Below are 16,093 nucleotides of genomic sequence, written 5' to 3' on the forward strand. Positions count from 1 at the left end.
TAGGATACGGTTTCCAAGGATACGGTTTCCTTGGATACGGTGTTCTAGAATGTGGCGTTGTAGGATGGGCATTCTTACGTGCAGGGTTCTGAGCACAATGGTTTCCTAGGAGACATGGTTTCCTAGGATACGGTTTCCAAGGATACGGTTTCCTTGGATACGGTGTTCTAGAATGTGGCGTTGTAGGATGGGCATTCTTAGGTGCAGGGTTCTGAGCACAATGGTTTCCTAGGAGACATGGTTTCCTAGGATACGGTTTCCAAGTATACGGTCTCCTTGGATACGGTGTTCTAGAATGTGGCGTGGTAGGATGGGCATTCTTAGGGGCAGGGTTCTGAGCACAATGGTTTCCTAGGAGACATGGTTTCCTAGGATACGGTTTCCTTGGATACGGTGTTCTAGAATGTGGCGTGGTAGGATGGGCATTCTTAGGTGCAGGGTTCTGAGCACAATGGTTTCCTAGGAGACATGGTTTCCTAGGATACGGTTTCCTTGGATACGGTGTTCTAGAATGTGGCGTTGTAGGATGGGCATTCTTAGGTGCAGGGTTCCGAGCAAAATGGTTTCCTAGGAGACATGGTTTCCTAGGATACGGTTTCCAAGGATACGGTTTCCTTGGATACGGTGTTCTAGAATGTGGCGTGGTAGGATGGGCATTCTTAGGGGCATGGTTCTGAGCACAATGGTTTCCTAGGAGACATGCTTTCCTAGGATACGGTTTCCAAGGATACGGTTTCCTTGGATACGGTGTTCTAGAATGTGGCGTGGTAGGATGGGCATTCTTAGGGGCAGGGTTTTGAGCACAATGGTTTCCTAGGAGACATGGTTTCCTAGGATACGGTTTCCAAGGATACGGTTTCCTTGGATACGGTGTTCTAGAATGTGGCGTGGTAGGATGGGCATTCTTAGGGGCAGGGTTCTGAGCACAATGGTTTCCTAGGAGACATGGTTTCCTAGGATACGGTTTCCTTGGATACGGTGTTCTAGAATGTGGCGTTGTAGGATGGGCATTCTTAGGTGCAGGGTTCCGAGCAAAATGGTTTCCTAGGAGACATGGTTTCCTAGGATACGGTTTCCAAGGATACGGTTTCCTTGGATACGGTGTTCTAGAATGTGGCGTGGTAGGATGGGCATTCTTAGGGGCAGGGTTCTGAGCACAATGGTTTCCTAGGAGACATGGTTTCCTAGGATACGGTTTCCTTGGATACGGTGTTCTAGAATGTGGCGTTGTAGGATGGGCATTCTTAGGTGCAGGGTTCTGAGCACAATGGTTTCCTAGGAGACATGGTTTCCTAGGATACGGTTTCCAAGGATACGGTTTCCTTGGATACGGTGTTCTAGAATGTGGCGTTGTAGGATGGGCATTCTTAGGGGCAGGGTTCTGAGCACAATGGTTTCCTAGGAGACATGGTTTCCTAGGATACGGTTTCCAAGGATACGGTTTCCTTGGATACGGTGTTCTAGAATGTGGCGTGGTAGGATGGGCATTCTTAGGTGCAGGGTTCTGAGCACAATGGTTTCCTAGGAGACATGGTTTCCTAGGATACGGTTTCCAAGGATACGGTGTTCTAGAATGTGGCGTTGTAGGATGGGCATTCTTAGGTGCAGGGTTCCGAGCAAAATGGTTTCCTAGGAGACATGGTTTCCTAGGATACGGTTTCCAAGGATACGGTTTCCTTGGATACGGTGTTCTAGAATGTGGCGTGGTAGGATGGGCATTCTTAGGGGCAGGGTTTTGAGCACAATAGTGTCCTAGGAGACATGGTTTCCTAGGATACGGTTTCCAAGGATACGGTTTCCTTGGATACGGTGTTCTAGAATGTGGCGTGGTAGGATGGGCATTCTTAGGGGCAGGGTTCTGAGCACAATGGTTTCCTAGGAGACATGGTTTCCTAGGATACGGTTTCCTTGGATACGGTGTTCTAGAATGTGGCGTGGTAGGATGGGCATTCTTAGGTGCAGGGTTCTGAGCACAATGGTTTCCTAGGAGACATGGTTTCCTAGGATACGGTTTCCAAGGATACGGTTTCCTTGGATACGGTGTTCTAGAATGTGGCGTTGTAGGATGGGCATTCTTAGTTGCAGGGTTCTGAGCACAATGGTTTCCTAGGAGACATGGTTTCCTAGGATACGGTTTCCAAGGATACGGTTTCCTTGGATACGGTGTTCTAGAATGTGGCGTGGTAGGATGGGCATTCTTAGGGGCAGGGTTCTGAGCACAATGGTTTCCTAGGAGACATGGTTTCCTAGGATACGGTTTCCAAGGATACGGTTTCCTTGGATACGGTGTTCTAGAATGTGGCGTGGTAGGATGGGCATTCTTAGGGGCAGGGTTCTGAGCACAATGGTTTCCTAGGAGACATGCTTTCCTAGGATACAGTTTCCAAGGATACGGTTTCCTTGGATACGGTGTTCTAGAATGTGGCGTTGTACGATGGGCATTCTTAGGTGCAGGGTTCTGAGCACAATGGTTTCCTAGGAGACATGGTTTCCTAGGATACGGTTTCCAAGTATACGGTCTCCTTGGATACGGTGTTCTAGATAGTGGCGTGGTAGGATGGGCATTCTTAGGGGCAGGGTTCTGAGCACAATGGTTTCCTAGGAGACATGGTTTCCTAGGATACGGTTTCCTTGGATACGGTGTTCTAGAATGTGGCGTGGTAGGATGGGCATTCTTAGGTGCAGGGTTCTGAGCACAATGGTTTCCTAGGAGACATGGTTTCCTAGGATACGGTTTCCTTGGATACGGTGTTCTAGAATGTGGCGTTGTAGGATGGGCATTCTTAGGTGCAGGGTTCCGAGCAAAATGGTTTCCTAGGAGACATGGTTTCCTAGGATACGGTTTCCAAGGATACGGTTTCCTTGGATACGGTGTTCTAGAATGTGGCGTGGTAGGATGGGCATTCTTAGGGGCAGGGTTCTGAGCACAATGGTTTCCTAGGAGACATGCTTTCCTAGGATACGGTTTCCAAGGATACGGTTTCCTTGGATACGGTGTTCTAGAATGTGGCGTGGTAGGATGGGCATTCTTAGGGGCAGGGTTTTGAGCACAATGGTTTCCTAGGAGACATGGTTTCCTAGGATACGGTTTCCAAGGATACGGTTTCCTTGGATACGGTGTTCTAGAATGTGGCGTGGTAGGATGGGCATTCTTAGGGGCAGGGTTCTGAGCACAATGGTTTCCTAGGAGACATGGTTTCCTAGGATACGGTTTCCTTGGATACGGTGTTCTAGAATGTGGCGTTGTAGGATGGGCATTCTTAGGTGCAGGGTTCCGAGCAAAATGGTTTCCTAGGAGACATGGTTTCCTGGGATACGGTTTCCAAGGATACGGTTTCCTTGGATACGGTGTTCTAGAATGTGTCGTGGTAGGATGGGCATTCTTAGGGGCAGGGTTCTGAGCACAATGGTTTCCTAGGAGACATGGTTTCCTAGGATACGGTTTCCAAGGATACGGTTTCCTTGGATACGGTGTTCTAGAATGTGGCGTGGTAGGATGGGCATTCTTAGGTGCAGGGTTCTGAGCACAATGGTTTCCTAGGAGACATGGTTTCCTAGGATACGGTTTCCAAGTATACGGTCTCCTTGGATACGGTGTTCTAGAATGTGGCGTGGTAGGATGGGCATTCTTAGGGGCAGGGTTCTGAGCACAATGGTTTCCTAGGAGACATGGTTTCCTAGGATAAGGTTTCCTTGGATACGGTGTTCTAGAATGTGGCGTGGTAGGATGGGCATTCTTAGGGGCAGGGTTCTGAGCACAATGGTTTCCTAGGAGACATGGTTTCCTAGGATACGGTTTCCTTGGATACGGTGTTCTAGAATGTGGCGTTGTAGGATGGGCATTCTTAGGTGCAGGGTTCCGAGCAAAATGGTTTCCTAGGAGACATGGTTTCCTAGGATACGGTTTCCAAGGATACGGTTTCCTTGGATACGGTGTTCTAGAATGTGGCGTGGTAGGATGGGCATTCTTAGGGGCAGGGTTCTGAGCACAATGGTTTCCTAGGAGACATGGTTTCCTAGGATACGGTTTCCAAGGATACGGTTTCCTTGGATACGGTGTTCTAGAATGTGGCGTGGTAGGATGGGCATTCTTAGGGGCAGGGTTCTGAGCACAATGGTTTCCTAGGAGACATGCTTTCCTAGGATACAGTTTCCAAGGATACGGTTTCCTTGGATACGGTGTTCTAGAATGTGGCGTTGTACGATGGGCATTCTTAGGTGCAGGGTTCTGAGCACAATGGTTTCCTAGGAGACATGGTTTCCTAGGATACGGTTTCCAAGTATACGGTCTCCTTGGATACGGTGTTCTAGATAGTGGCGTGGTAGGATGGGCATTCTTAGGGGCAGGGTTCTGAGCACAATGGTTTCCTAGGAGACATGGTTTCCTAGGATACGGTTTCCTTGGATACGGTGTTCTAGAATGTGGCGTGGTAGGATGGGCATTCTTAGGTGCAGGGTTCTGAGCACAATGGTTTCCTAGGAGACATGGTTTCCTAGGATACGGTTTCCTTGGATACGGTGTTCTAGAATGTGGCGTTGTAGGATGGGCATTCTTAGGTGCAGGGTTCCGAGCAAAATGGTTTCCTAGGAGACATGGTTTCCTAGGATACGGTTTCCAAGGATACGGTTTCCTTGGATACGGTGTTCTAGAATGTGGCGTGGTAGGATGGGCATTCTTAGGGGCAGGGTTCTGAGCACAATGGTTTCCTAGGAGACATGCTTTCCTAGGATACGGTTTCCAAGGATACGGTTTCCTTGGATACGGTGTTCTAGAATGTGGCGTGGTAGGATGGGCATTCTTAGGGGCAGGGTTTTGAGCACAATGGTTTCCTAGGAGACATGGTTTCCTAGGATACGGTTTCCAAGGATACGGTTTCCTTGGATACGGTGTTCTAGAATGTGGCGTGGTAGGATGGGCATTCTTAGGGGCAGGGTTCTGAGCACAATGGTTTCCTAGGAGACATGGTTTCCTAGGATACGGTTTCCTTGGATACGGTGTTCTAGAATGTGGCGTTGTAGGATGGGCATTCTTAGGTGCAGGGTTCCGAGCAAAATGGTTTCCTAGGAGACATGGTTTCCTGGGATACGGTTTCCAAGGATACGGTTTCCTTGGATACGGTGTTCTAGAATGTGTCGTGGTAGGATGGGCATTCTTAGGGGCAGGGTTCTGAGCACAATGGTTTCCTAGGAGACATGGTTTCCTAGGATACGGTTTCCAAGGATACGGTTTCCTTGGATACGGTGTTCTAGAATGTGGCGTGGTAGGATGGGCATTCTTAGGTGCAGGGTTCTGAGCACAATGGTTTCCTAGGAGACATGGTTTCCTAGGATACGGTTTCCAAGTATACGGTCTCCTTGGATACGGTGTTCTAGAATGTGGCGTGGTAGGATGGGCATTCTTAGGGGCAGGGTTCTGAGCACAATGGTTTCCTAGGAGACATGGTTTCCTAGGATAAGGTTTCCTTGGATACGGTGTTCTAGAATGTGGCGTGGTAGGATGGGCATTCTTAGGGGCAGGGTTCTGAGCACAATGGTTTCCTAGGAGACATGGTTTCCTAGGATACGGTTTCCTTGGATACGGTGTTCTAGAATGTGGCGTTGTAGGATGGGCATTCTTAGGTGCAGGGTTCCGAGCAAAATGGTTTCCTAGGAGACATGGTTTCCTAGGATACGGTTTCCAAGGATACGGTTTCCTTGGATACGGTGTTCTAGAATGTGGCGTGGTAGGATGGGCATTCTTAGGTGCAGGGTTCTGAGCACAATGGTTTCCTAGGAGACATGGTTTCCTAGGATACGGTTTCCAAGTATACGGTCTCCTTGGATACGGTGTTCTAGAATGTGGCGTGGTAGGATGGGCATTCTTAGGGGCAGGGTTCTGAGCACAATGGTTTCCTAGGAGACATGGTTTCCTAGGATACGGTTTCCTTGGATACGGTGTTCTAGAATGTGGCGTGGTAGGATGGGCATTCTTAGGTGCAGGGTTCTGAGCACAATGGTTTCCTAGGAGACATGGTTTCCTAGGATACGGTTTCCTTGGATACGGTGTTCTAGAATGTGGCGTTGTAGGATGGGCATTCTTAGGTGCAGGGTTCCGAGCAAAATGGTTTCCTAGGAGACATGGTTTCCTAGGATACGGTGTCCAAGGATACGGTTTCCTTGGATACGGTGTTCTAGAATGTGGCGTGGTAGGATGGGCATTCTTAGGGGCAGGGTTCTGAGCACAATGGTTTCCTAGGAGACATGGTTTCCTAGGATACGGTTTCCTTGCATACGGTGTTCTAGAATGTGGCGTTGTAGGATGGGCATTCTTAGGGGCACGGTTCTGAGCACAATGGTTTCCTAGGAGACATGGTTTCCTAGGATACGGTTTCCAAGGATACGGTTTCCTTGGATACGGTGTTCTAGAATGTGGCGTGATAGGATGGGCATTCTTAGGGGCAGGGTTCTGAGCACAATGGTTTCCTAGGAGACATGGTTTCCTAGGATACGGTTTCCTTGGATACGGTGTTCTAGAATGTGGCGTGGTAGGATGGGCATTCTTAGGTGCAGGGTTCTGAGCACAATGGTTTCCTAGGAGACATGGTTTCCTAGGATACGGTTTCCAAGGATACGGTGTTCTAGAATGTGGCGTTGTAGGATGGGCATTCTTAGGTGCAGGGTTCCGAGCAAAATGGTTTCCTAGGAGACATGGTTTCCTAGGATACGGTTTCCAAGGATACGGTTTCCTTGGATACGGTGTTCTAGAATGTGGGGTGGTAGGATGGGCATTCTTAGGGGCAGGGTTCTGAGCACAATGGTTTCCTAGGAGACATGCTTTCCTAGGATACGGTTTCCAAGGATACGGTTTCCTTGGATTCGGTGTTCTAGAATGTGGCGTGGTAGGATGGGCATTCTTAGGGGCAGGGTTTTGAGCACAATGGTTTCCTAGGAGACATGGTTTCCTAGGATACGGTTTCCAAGGATACGGTTTCCTTGGATACGGTGTTCTAGAATGTGGCGTGGTAGGATGGGCATTCTTAGGGGCAGGGTTCTGAGCACAATGGTTTCCTAGGAGACATGGTTTCCTAGGATACGGTTTCCTTGGATACGGTGTTCTAGAATGTGGCGTGGTAGGATGGGCATTCTTAGGTGCAGGGTTCTGAGCACAATGGTTTCCTAGGAGACATGGTTTCCTAGGATACGGTTTCCTTGGATACGGTGTTCTAGAATGTGGCGTTGTAGGATGGGCATTCTTAGGTGCAGGGTTCCGAGCAAAATGGTTTCCTAGGAGACATGGTTTCCTAGGATACGGTTTCCAAGGATACGGTTTCCTTGGATACGGTGTTCTAGAATGTGGCGTGGTAGGATGGGCATTCTTAGGGGCAGGGTTCTGAGCACAATGGTTTCCTAGGAGACATGCTTTCCTAGGATACGGTTTCCAAGGATACGGTTTCCTTGGATAAGGTGTTCTAGAATGTGGCGTGGTAGGATGGGCATTCTTAGGGGCAGGGTTTTGAGCACAATGGTTTCCTAGGAGACATGGTTTCCTAGGATACGGTTTCCAAGGATACGGTTTCCTTGGATACGGTGTTCTAGAATGTGGCGTGGTAGGATGGGCATTCTTAGGGGCAGGGTTCTGAGCACAATGGTTTCCTAGGAGACATGGTTTCCTAGGATACGGTTTCCTTGGATACGGTGTTCTAGAATGTGGCGTTGTAGGATGGGCATTCTTAGGTGCAGGGTTCCGAGCAAAATGGTTTCCTAGGAGACATGGTTTCCTAGGATACGGTTTATAAGGATACGGTTTCCTTGGATACGGTGTTCTAGAATGTGGCGTGGTAGGATGGGCATTCTTAGGGGCAGGGTTCTGAGCACAATGGTTTCCTAGGAGACATGGTTTCCTAGGATACGGTTTCCTTGGATACGGTGTTCTAGAATGTGGCGTTGTAGGATGGGCATTCTTAGGTGCAGGGTTCTGAGCACAATGGTTTCCTAGGAGACATGGTTTCCTAGGATACGGTTTCCAAGGATACGGTTTCCTTGGATACGGTGTTCTAGAATGTGGCGTTGTAGGATGGGCATTCTTAGGGGCAGGGTTCTGAGCACAATGGTTTCCTAGGAGACATGCTTTCCTAGGATACGGTTTCCAAGGATACGGTTTCCTTGGATACGGTGTTCTAGAATGTGGCGTGGTAGGATGGGCATTCTTAGGTGCAGGGTTCTGAGCACAATGGTTTCCTAGGAGACATGGTTTCCTAGGATACGGTTTCCAAGGATACGGTGTTCTAGAATGTGGCGTTGTAGGATGGGCATTCTTAGGTGCAGGGTTCCGAGCAAAATGGTTTCCTAGGAGACATGGTTTCCTAGGATACGGTTTCCAAGGATACGGTTTCCTTGGATACGGTGTTCTAGAATGTGGCGTGGTAGGATGGGCATTCTTAGGGGCAGGGTTTTGAGCACAATAGTGTCCTAGGAGACATGGTTTCCTAGGATACGGTTTCCAAGGATACGGTTTCCTTGGATACGGTGTTCTAGAATGTGGCGTGGTAGGATGGGCATTCTTAGGGGCAGGGTTCTGAGCACAATGGTTTCCTAGAAGACATGGTTTCCTAGGATACGGTTTCCTTGGATACGGTGTTCTAGAATGTGGCGTGGTAGGATGGGCATTCTTAGGTGCAGGGTTCTGAGCACAATGGTTTCCTAGGAGACATGGTTTCCTAGGATACGGTTTCCAAGGATACGGTTTCCTTGGATACAGTGTTCTAGAATGTGGCGTTGTAGGATGGGCATTCTTAGTTGCAGGGTTCTGAGCACAATGGTTTCCTAGGAGACATGGTTTCCTAGGATACGGTTTCCAAGGATACGGTTTCCTTGGATACGGTGTTCTAGAATGTGGCGTGGTAGGATGGGCATTCTTAGGGGCAGGGTTCCGAGCAAAATGGTTTCCTAGGAGACATGGTTTCCTAGGATACGGTTTCCAAGGATACGGTTTCCTTGGATACGGTGTTCTAGAATGTGGCGTGGTAGGATGGGCATTCTTAGGGGCAGGGTTCTGAGCACAATGGTTTCCTAGGAGACATGCTTTCCTAGGATACGGTTTCCAAGGATACGGTTTCCTTGGATACGGTGTTCTAGAATGTGGCGTTGTACGATGGGCATTCTTAGGTGCAGGGTTCTGAGCACAATGGTTTCCTAGGAGACATGGTTTCCTAGGATACGGTTTCCAAGTATACGGTCTCCTTGGATACGGTGTTCTAGATAGTGGCGTGGTAGGATGGGCATTCTTAGGGGCAGGGTTCTGAGCACAATGGTTTCCTAGGAGACATGGTTTCCTAGGATACGGTTTCCTTGGATACGGTGTTCTAGAATGTGGCGTGGTAGGATGGGCATTCTTAGGTGCAGGGTTCTGAGCACAATGGTTTCCTAGGAGACATGGTTTCCTAGGATACGGTTTCCTTGGATACGGTGTTCTAGAATGTGGCGTTGTAGGATGGGCATTCTTAGGTGCAGGGTTCCGAGCAAAATGGTTTCCTAGGAGACATGGTTTCCTAGGATACGGTTTCCAAGGATACGGTTTCCTTGGATACGGTGTTCTAGAATGTGGCGTGGTAGGATGGGCATTCTTAGGGGCAGGGTTCTGAGCACAATGGTTTCCTAGGAGACATGCTTTCCTAGGATACGGTTTCCAAGGATACGGTTTCCTTGGATACGGTGTTCTAGAATGTGGCGTGGTAGGATGGGCATTCTTAGGGGCAGGGTTTTGAGCACAATGGTTTCCTAGGAGACATGGTTTCCTAGGATACGGTTTCCAAGGATACGGTTTCCTTGGATACGGTGTTCTAGAATGTGGCGTGGTAGGATGGGCATTCTTAGGGGCAGGGTTCTGAGCACAATGGTTTCCTAGGAGACATGGTTTCCTAGGATACGGTTTCCTTGGATACGGTGTTCTAGAATGTGGCGTTGTAGGATGGGCATTCTTAGGTGCAGGGTTCCGAGCAAAATGGTTTCCTAGGAGACATGGTTTCCTAGGATACGGTTTCCAAGGATACGGTTTCCTTGGATACGGTGTTCTAGAATGTGGCGTGGTAGGATGGGCATTCTTAGGGGCAGGGTTCTGAGCACAATGGTTTCCTAGGAGACATGGTTTACTAGGATACGGTTTCCTTGGATACGGTGTTCTAGAATGTGGCGTTGTAGGATGGGCATTCTTAGGTGCAGGGTTCTGAGCACAATGGTTTCCTAGGAGACATGGTTTCCTAGGATACGGTTTCCAAAGATACGGTTTCCTTGGATACGGTGTTCTAGAATGTGGCGTTGTAGGATGGGCATTCTTAGGGGCAGGGTTCTGAGCACAATGGTTTCCTAGGAGACATGGTTTCCTAGGATACGGTTTCCAAGGATACGGTTTCCTTGGATACGGTGTTCTAGAATGTGGCGTGATAGGATGGGCATTCTTAGGGGCAGGGTTCTGAGCACAATGGTTTCCTAGGAGACATGGTTTCCTAGGATACGGTTTCCTTGGATACGGTGTTCTAGAATGTGGCGTGGTAGGATGGGCATTCTTAGGTGCAGGGTTCTGAGCACAATGGTTTCCTAGGAGACATGGTTTCCTAGGATACGGTTTCCAAGGATACGGTGTTCTAGAATGTGGCGTTGTAGGATGGGCATTCTAAGGTGCAGGGTTCCGAGCAAAATGGTTTCCTAGGAGACATGGTTTCCTAGGATACGGTTTCCAAGGATACGGTTTCCTTGGATACGGTGTTCTAGAATGTGGCGTGGTAGGATGGGCATTCTTAGGGGCAGGGTTTTGAGCACAATGGTTTCCTAGGAGACATGGTTTCCTAGGATACGGTTTCCAAGGATACGGTTTCCTTGGATACGGTGTTCTAGAATGTGGCGTGGTAGGATGGGCATTCTTAGGGGCAGGGTTCTGAGCACAATGGTTTCCTAGGAGACATGGTTTCCTAGGATACGGTTTCCTTGGATACGGTGTTCTAGAATGTGGCGTGGTAGGATGGGCATTCTTAGGTGCAGGGTTCTGAGCACAATGGTTTCCTAGGAGACATGGTTTCCTAGGATACGGTTTCCAAGCATACGGTTTCCTTGGATACGGTGTTCTAGAATGTGGCGTTGTAGGATGGGCATTCTTAGGTGCAGGGTTCTGAGCACAATGGTTTCCTAGGAGACATGGTTTCCTAGGATACGGTTTCCAAGTATACGGTCTCCTTGGATACGGTGTTCTAGAATGTGGCGTGGTAGGATGGGCATTCTTAGGGGCAGGGTTCTGAGCACAATGGTTTCCTAGGAGACATGGTTTCCTAGGATACGGTTTCCAAGGATACGGTTTCCTTGGATACGGTGTTCTAGAATGTGGCGTGGTAGGATGGGCATTCTTAGGGGCAGGGTTCTGAGCACAATGGTTTCCTAGGAGACATGCTTTCCTAGGATACGGTTTCCAAGGATACGGTTTCCTTGGATACGGTGTTCTAGAATGTGGCGTGGTAGGATGGGCATTCTTAGGGGCAGGGTTCTGAGCACAATGGTTTCCTAGGAGACATGCTTTCCTAGGATACGGTTTCCAAGGATACGGTTTCCTTGGATACGGTGTTCTAGAATGTGGCGTGGTAGGATGGGCATTCTTAGGGGCAGGGTTCTGAGCACAATGGTTTCCTAGGAGACATGGTTTCCTAGGATACGGTTTCCTTGGATACGGTGTTCTAGAATGTGGCGTGGTAGGATGGGCATTCTTAGGTGCAGGGTTCTGAGCACAATGGTTTCCTAGGAGACATGGTTTCCTAGGATACGGTTTCCAAGGATACGGTTTCCTTGGATACGGTGTTCTAGAATGTGGCGTGATAGGATGGGCATTCTTAGGGGCAGGGTTCCGAGCAAAATGGTTTCCTAGGAGACATGGTTTCCTAGGATACGGTTTCCAAGGATACGGTTTCCTTGGATACGGTGTTCTAGAATGTGGCGTGGTAGGATGGGCATTCTTAGGGGCAGGGTTCTGAGCACAATGGTTTCCTAGGAGACATGCTTTCCTAGGATACGGTTTCCAAGGATACGGTTTCCTTGGATACGGTGTTCTAGAATGTGGCGTGGTAGGATGGGCATTCTTAGGGGCAGGGTTTTGAGCACAATGGTTTCCTAGGAGACATGGTTTCCTAGGATACGGTTTCCAAGGATACGGTTTCCTTGGATACGGTGTTCTAGAATGTGGCGTGGTAGGATGGGCATTCTTAGGGGCAGGGTTCTGAGCACAATGGTTTCCTAGGAGACATGGTTTCCTAGGATACGGTTTCCTTGGATACGGTGTTCTAGAATGTGGCGTGGTAGGATGGGCATTCTTAGGTGCAGGGTTCTGAGCACAATGGTTTCCTAGGAGACATGGTTTCCTAGGATACGGTTTCCAAGGATACGGTTTCCAAGGATACGGTGTTCTAGAATGTGGCGTTGTAGGATGGGCATTCTTAGGGGCAGGGTTCTGAGCACAATGGTTTCCTAGGAGACATGGTTTCCTAGGATACGGTTTCCAAGTATACGGTCTCCTTGGATACGGTGTTCTAGAATGTGGCGTGGTAGGATGGGCATTCTTAGGGGCAGGGTTCTGAGCACAATGGTTTCCTAGGAGACATGGTTTCCTAGGATACGGTTTCCAAGGATACGGTTTCCTTGGATACGGTGTTCTAGAATGTGGCGTGGTAGGATGGGCATTCTTAGGGGCAGGGTTCTGAGCACAATGGTTTCCTAGGAGACATGCTTTCCTAGGATACGGTTTCCAAGGATACGGTTTCCTTGGATACGGTGTTCTAGAATGTGGCGTGGTACGATGGGCATTCTTAGGGGCAGGGTTTTGAGCACAATGGTTTCCTAGGAGACATGGTTTCCTAGGATACGGTTTCCAAGGATACGGTTTCCTTGGATACGGTGTTCTAGAATGTGGCGTTGTAGGATGGGCATTCTTAGGTGCAGGGTTCTGAGCACAATGGTTTCCTAGGAGACATGGTTTCCTAGGATACGGTTTCCAATTATACGGTCTCCTTGGATACGGTGTTCTAGAATGTGGCGTGGTAGGATGGGCATTCTTAGGGGCAGGGTTCTGAGCACAATGGTTTCCTAGGAGACATGGTTTCCTAGGATACGGTTTCCAAGGATACGGTTTCCTTGGATACGGTGTTCTAGAATGTGGCGTGGTAGGATGGGCATTCTTAGGGGCAGGGTTCTGAGCACAATGGTTTCCTAGGAGACATGCTTTCCTAGGATACGGTTTCCAAGGATACGGTTTCCTTATATACGGTGTTCTAGAATGTGGCGTGGTAGGATGGGCATTCTTAGGGGCAGGGTTTTGAGCACAATGGTTTCCTAGGAGACATGGTTTCCTAGGATACGGTTTCCAAGGATACGGTTTCCTTGGATACGGTGTTCTAGAATGTGGCGTGGTAGGATGGGCATTCTTAGGGGCAGGGTTCTGAGCACAATGGTTTCCTAGGAGACATGGTTTCCTAGGATACGGTTTCCTTGGATACGGTGTTCTAGAATGTGGCGTGGTAGGATGGGCATTCTTAGGTGCAGGGTTCTGAGCACAATGGTTTCCTAGGAGACATGGTTTCCTAGGATACGGTTTCCAAGGATACGGTTTCCTTGGATACGGTGTTCTAGAATGTGTCGTGATAGGATGGGCATTCTTAGGGGCAGGGTTCTGAGCACAATGGTTTCCTAGGAGACATGGTTTCCTAGGATACGGTTTCCAAGGATACGGTTTCCTTGGATACGGTGTTCTAGAATGTGGCGTGGTAGGATGGGCATTCTTAGGTGCAGGGTTCTGAGCACAATGGTTTCCTAGGAGACATGGTTTCCTAGGATACGGTTTCCAAGGATACGGTTTCCTTGGATACGGTGTTCTAGAATGTGGCGTGGTAGGATGGGCATTCTTAGGGGCAGGGTTCTGAGCACAATGGTTTCCTAGGAGACATGGTTTCCTAGGATACGGTTTCCAAGGATACGGTTTCCTTGGATACGGTGTTCTAGAATGTGGCGTGGTAGGATGGGCATTCTTAGGGGCAGGGTTCTGAGCACAATGGTTTCCTAGGAGACATGGTTTCCTAGGATACAGTTTCCTTGGATACGGTGTTCTAGAATGTGGCGTGGTAGGATGGGCATTCTTAGGGGCAGGGTTCTGAGCACAATGGTTTCCTAGGAGACATGGTTTCCTAGGATACGGTTTCCATGGATACGGTGTTCTAGAATGTGGCGTGGTAGGATGGGCATTCTTAGGGCCAGGGTTCGGAGCACAATGGTTTCCTAGGAGACATGGTTTCCTAGGATACGGTTTCCAAGGATACGGTGTTCTAGAATGTGGCGTGATAGGATGGGCATTCTTAGGGGCAGGGTTCTGAGCACAATGGTTTCCTAGGAGACATGGTTTCCTAGGATACGGTTTCCAAGGATACGGTTTCCTTGGATACGGTGTTCTAGAATGTGGCGTGATAGGATGGGCATTCTTAGGGGCAGGGTTCTGAGCACTATGGTTTCCTAGGAGACATGGTTTCCTAGGATACGGTTTCCTTGGATACGGTGTTCTAGAATGTGGCGTTGTAGGATGGGCATTCTTAGGTGCAGGGTTCTGAGCACAATGGTTTCCTAGGAGACATGGTTTCCTAGGATACGGTTTCCAAGGATACGGTTTCCTTGGATACGGTGTTCTAGAATGTGGCGTGGTAGGATGGGCATTCTTAGGGGCAGGGTTCTGAGCACAATGGTTTCCTAGGACACATGGTTTCCTAGGATACGGTTTCCAAGGATACGGTTTCCTTGGATACGGTGTTCTAGAATGTGGCGTGATAGGATGGGCATTCTTAGGGGCAGGGTTCTGAGCACAATGGTTTCCTAGGAGACATGGTTTCCTAGGATACGGTTTCCAAGGATACGGTTTCCTTGGATACGGTGTTCTAGAATGTGGCGTGGTAGGATGGGCATTCTTAGGGGCAGGGTTCTGAGCACAATGGTTTCCTAGGAGACATGGTTTCCTAGGATACGGTTTCCAAGGATACGGTTTCCTTGGATACGGTGTTCTAGAATGTGGCGTGATAGGATGGGCATTCTTAGGGGCAGGGTTCTGAGCACAATGGTTTCCTAGGAGACATGGTTTCCTAGGATACGGTTTCCAAGGATACGGTTTCCTTGGATACGGTGTTCTAGAATGTGGCGTGATAGGATGGGCATTCTTAGGGGCAGGGTTCTGAGCACAATGGTTTCCTAGGGGACATGGTTTCCTAGGATACGGTTTCCTTGGATACGGTGTTCTAGAATGTGGCGTTGTAGGATGGGCATTCTTAGGTGCAGGGTTCTGAGCACAATGGTTTCCTAGGAGACATGGTTTCCTAGGATACGGTTTCCAAGGATACGGTTTCCTTGGATACGGTGTTCTAGAATGTGGCGTTGTAGGATGGGCATTCTTAGGTGCAGGGTTCTGAGCACAATGGTTTCCTAGGAGACATGGTTTCCTAGGATACGGTTTCCAAGTATACGGTCTCCTTGGATACGGTGTTCTAGAATGTGACGTGGTAGGATGGGCATTCTTAGGGGCAGGGTTCTGAGCACAATGGTTTCCTAGGAGACATGGTTTCCTAGGATACGGTTTCCAAGGATACGGTTTCCTTGGATACGGTGTTCTAGAATGTGGCGTGGTAGGATGGGCATTCTTAGGTGCAGGGTTCTGAGCACAATGGTTTCCTAGGAGACATGGTTTCCTAGGATACGGTTTCCAAGGATACGGTTTCCTTGGATACGGTGTTCTAGAATGTGGCGTGGTAGGATGGGCATTCTTAGGGGCAGGGTTCTGAGCACAATGGTTTCCTAGGAGACATGGTTTCCTAGGATACGGTTTCCTTGGATACGGTGTTCTAGAATGTGGCGTGGTAGGATGGGCATTCTTAGGGGCAGGGTTCTGAGCACAATGGTTTCCTAGGAGACATGGTTTCCAGGGTACGGTTTCCAAGGATACGGTTTCCTTGGATACGGTGTTCTAGAATGTGGCGTGGTAGGATGGGCATTCTTAGGGGCAGGGTTCTGAGCACAATGGTTTCCTAGGAGACATGGTTTCCTAGGATACGGT

The sequence above is a fragment of the Desmodus rotundus genome, chromosome X, assembly GCF_022682495.2.
Source record: "Desmodus rotundus isolate HL8 chromosome X, HLdesRot8A.1, whole genome shotgun sequence".
In the NCBI taxonomy this organism is placed as follows: Eukaryota; Metazoa; Chordata; class Mammalia; order Chiroptera; family Phyllostomidae; genus Desmodus; species Desmodus rotundus.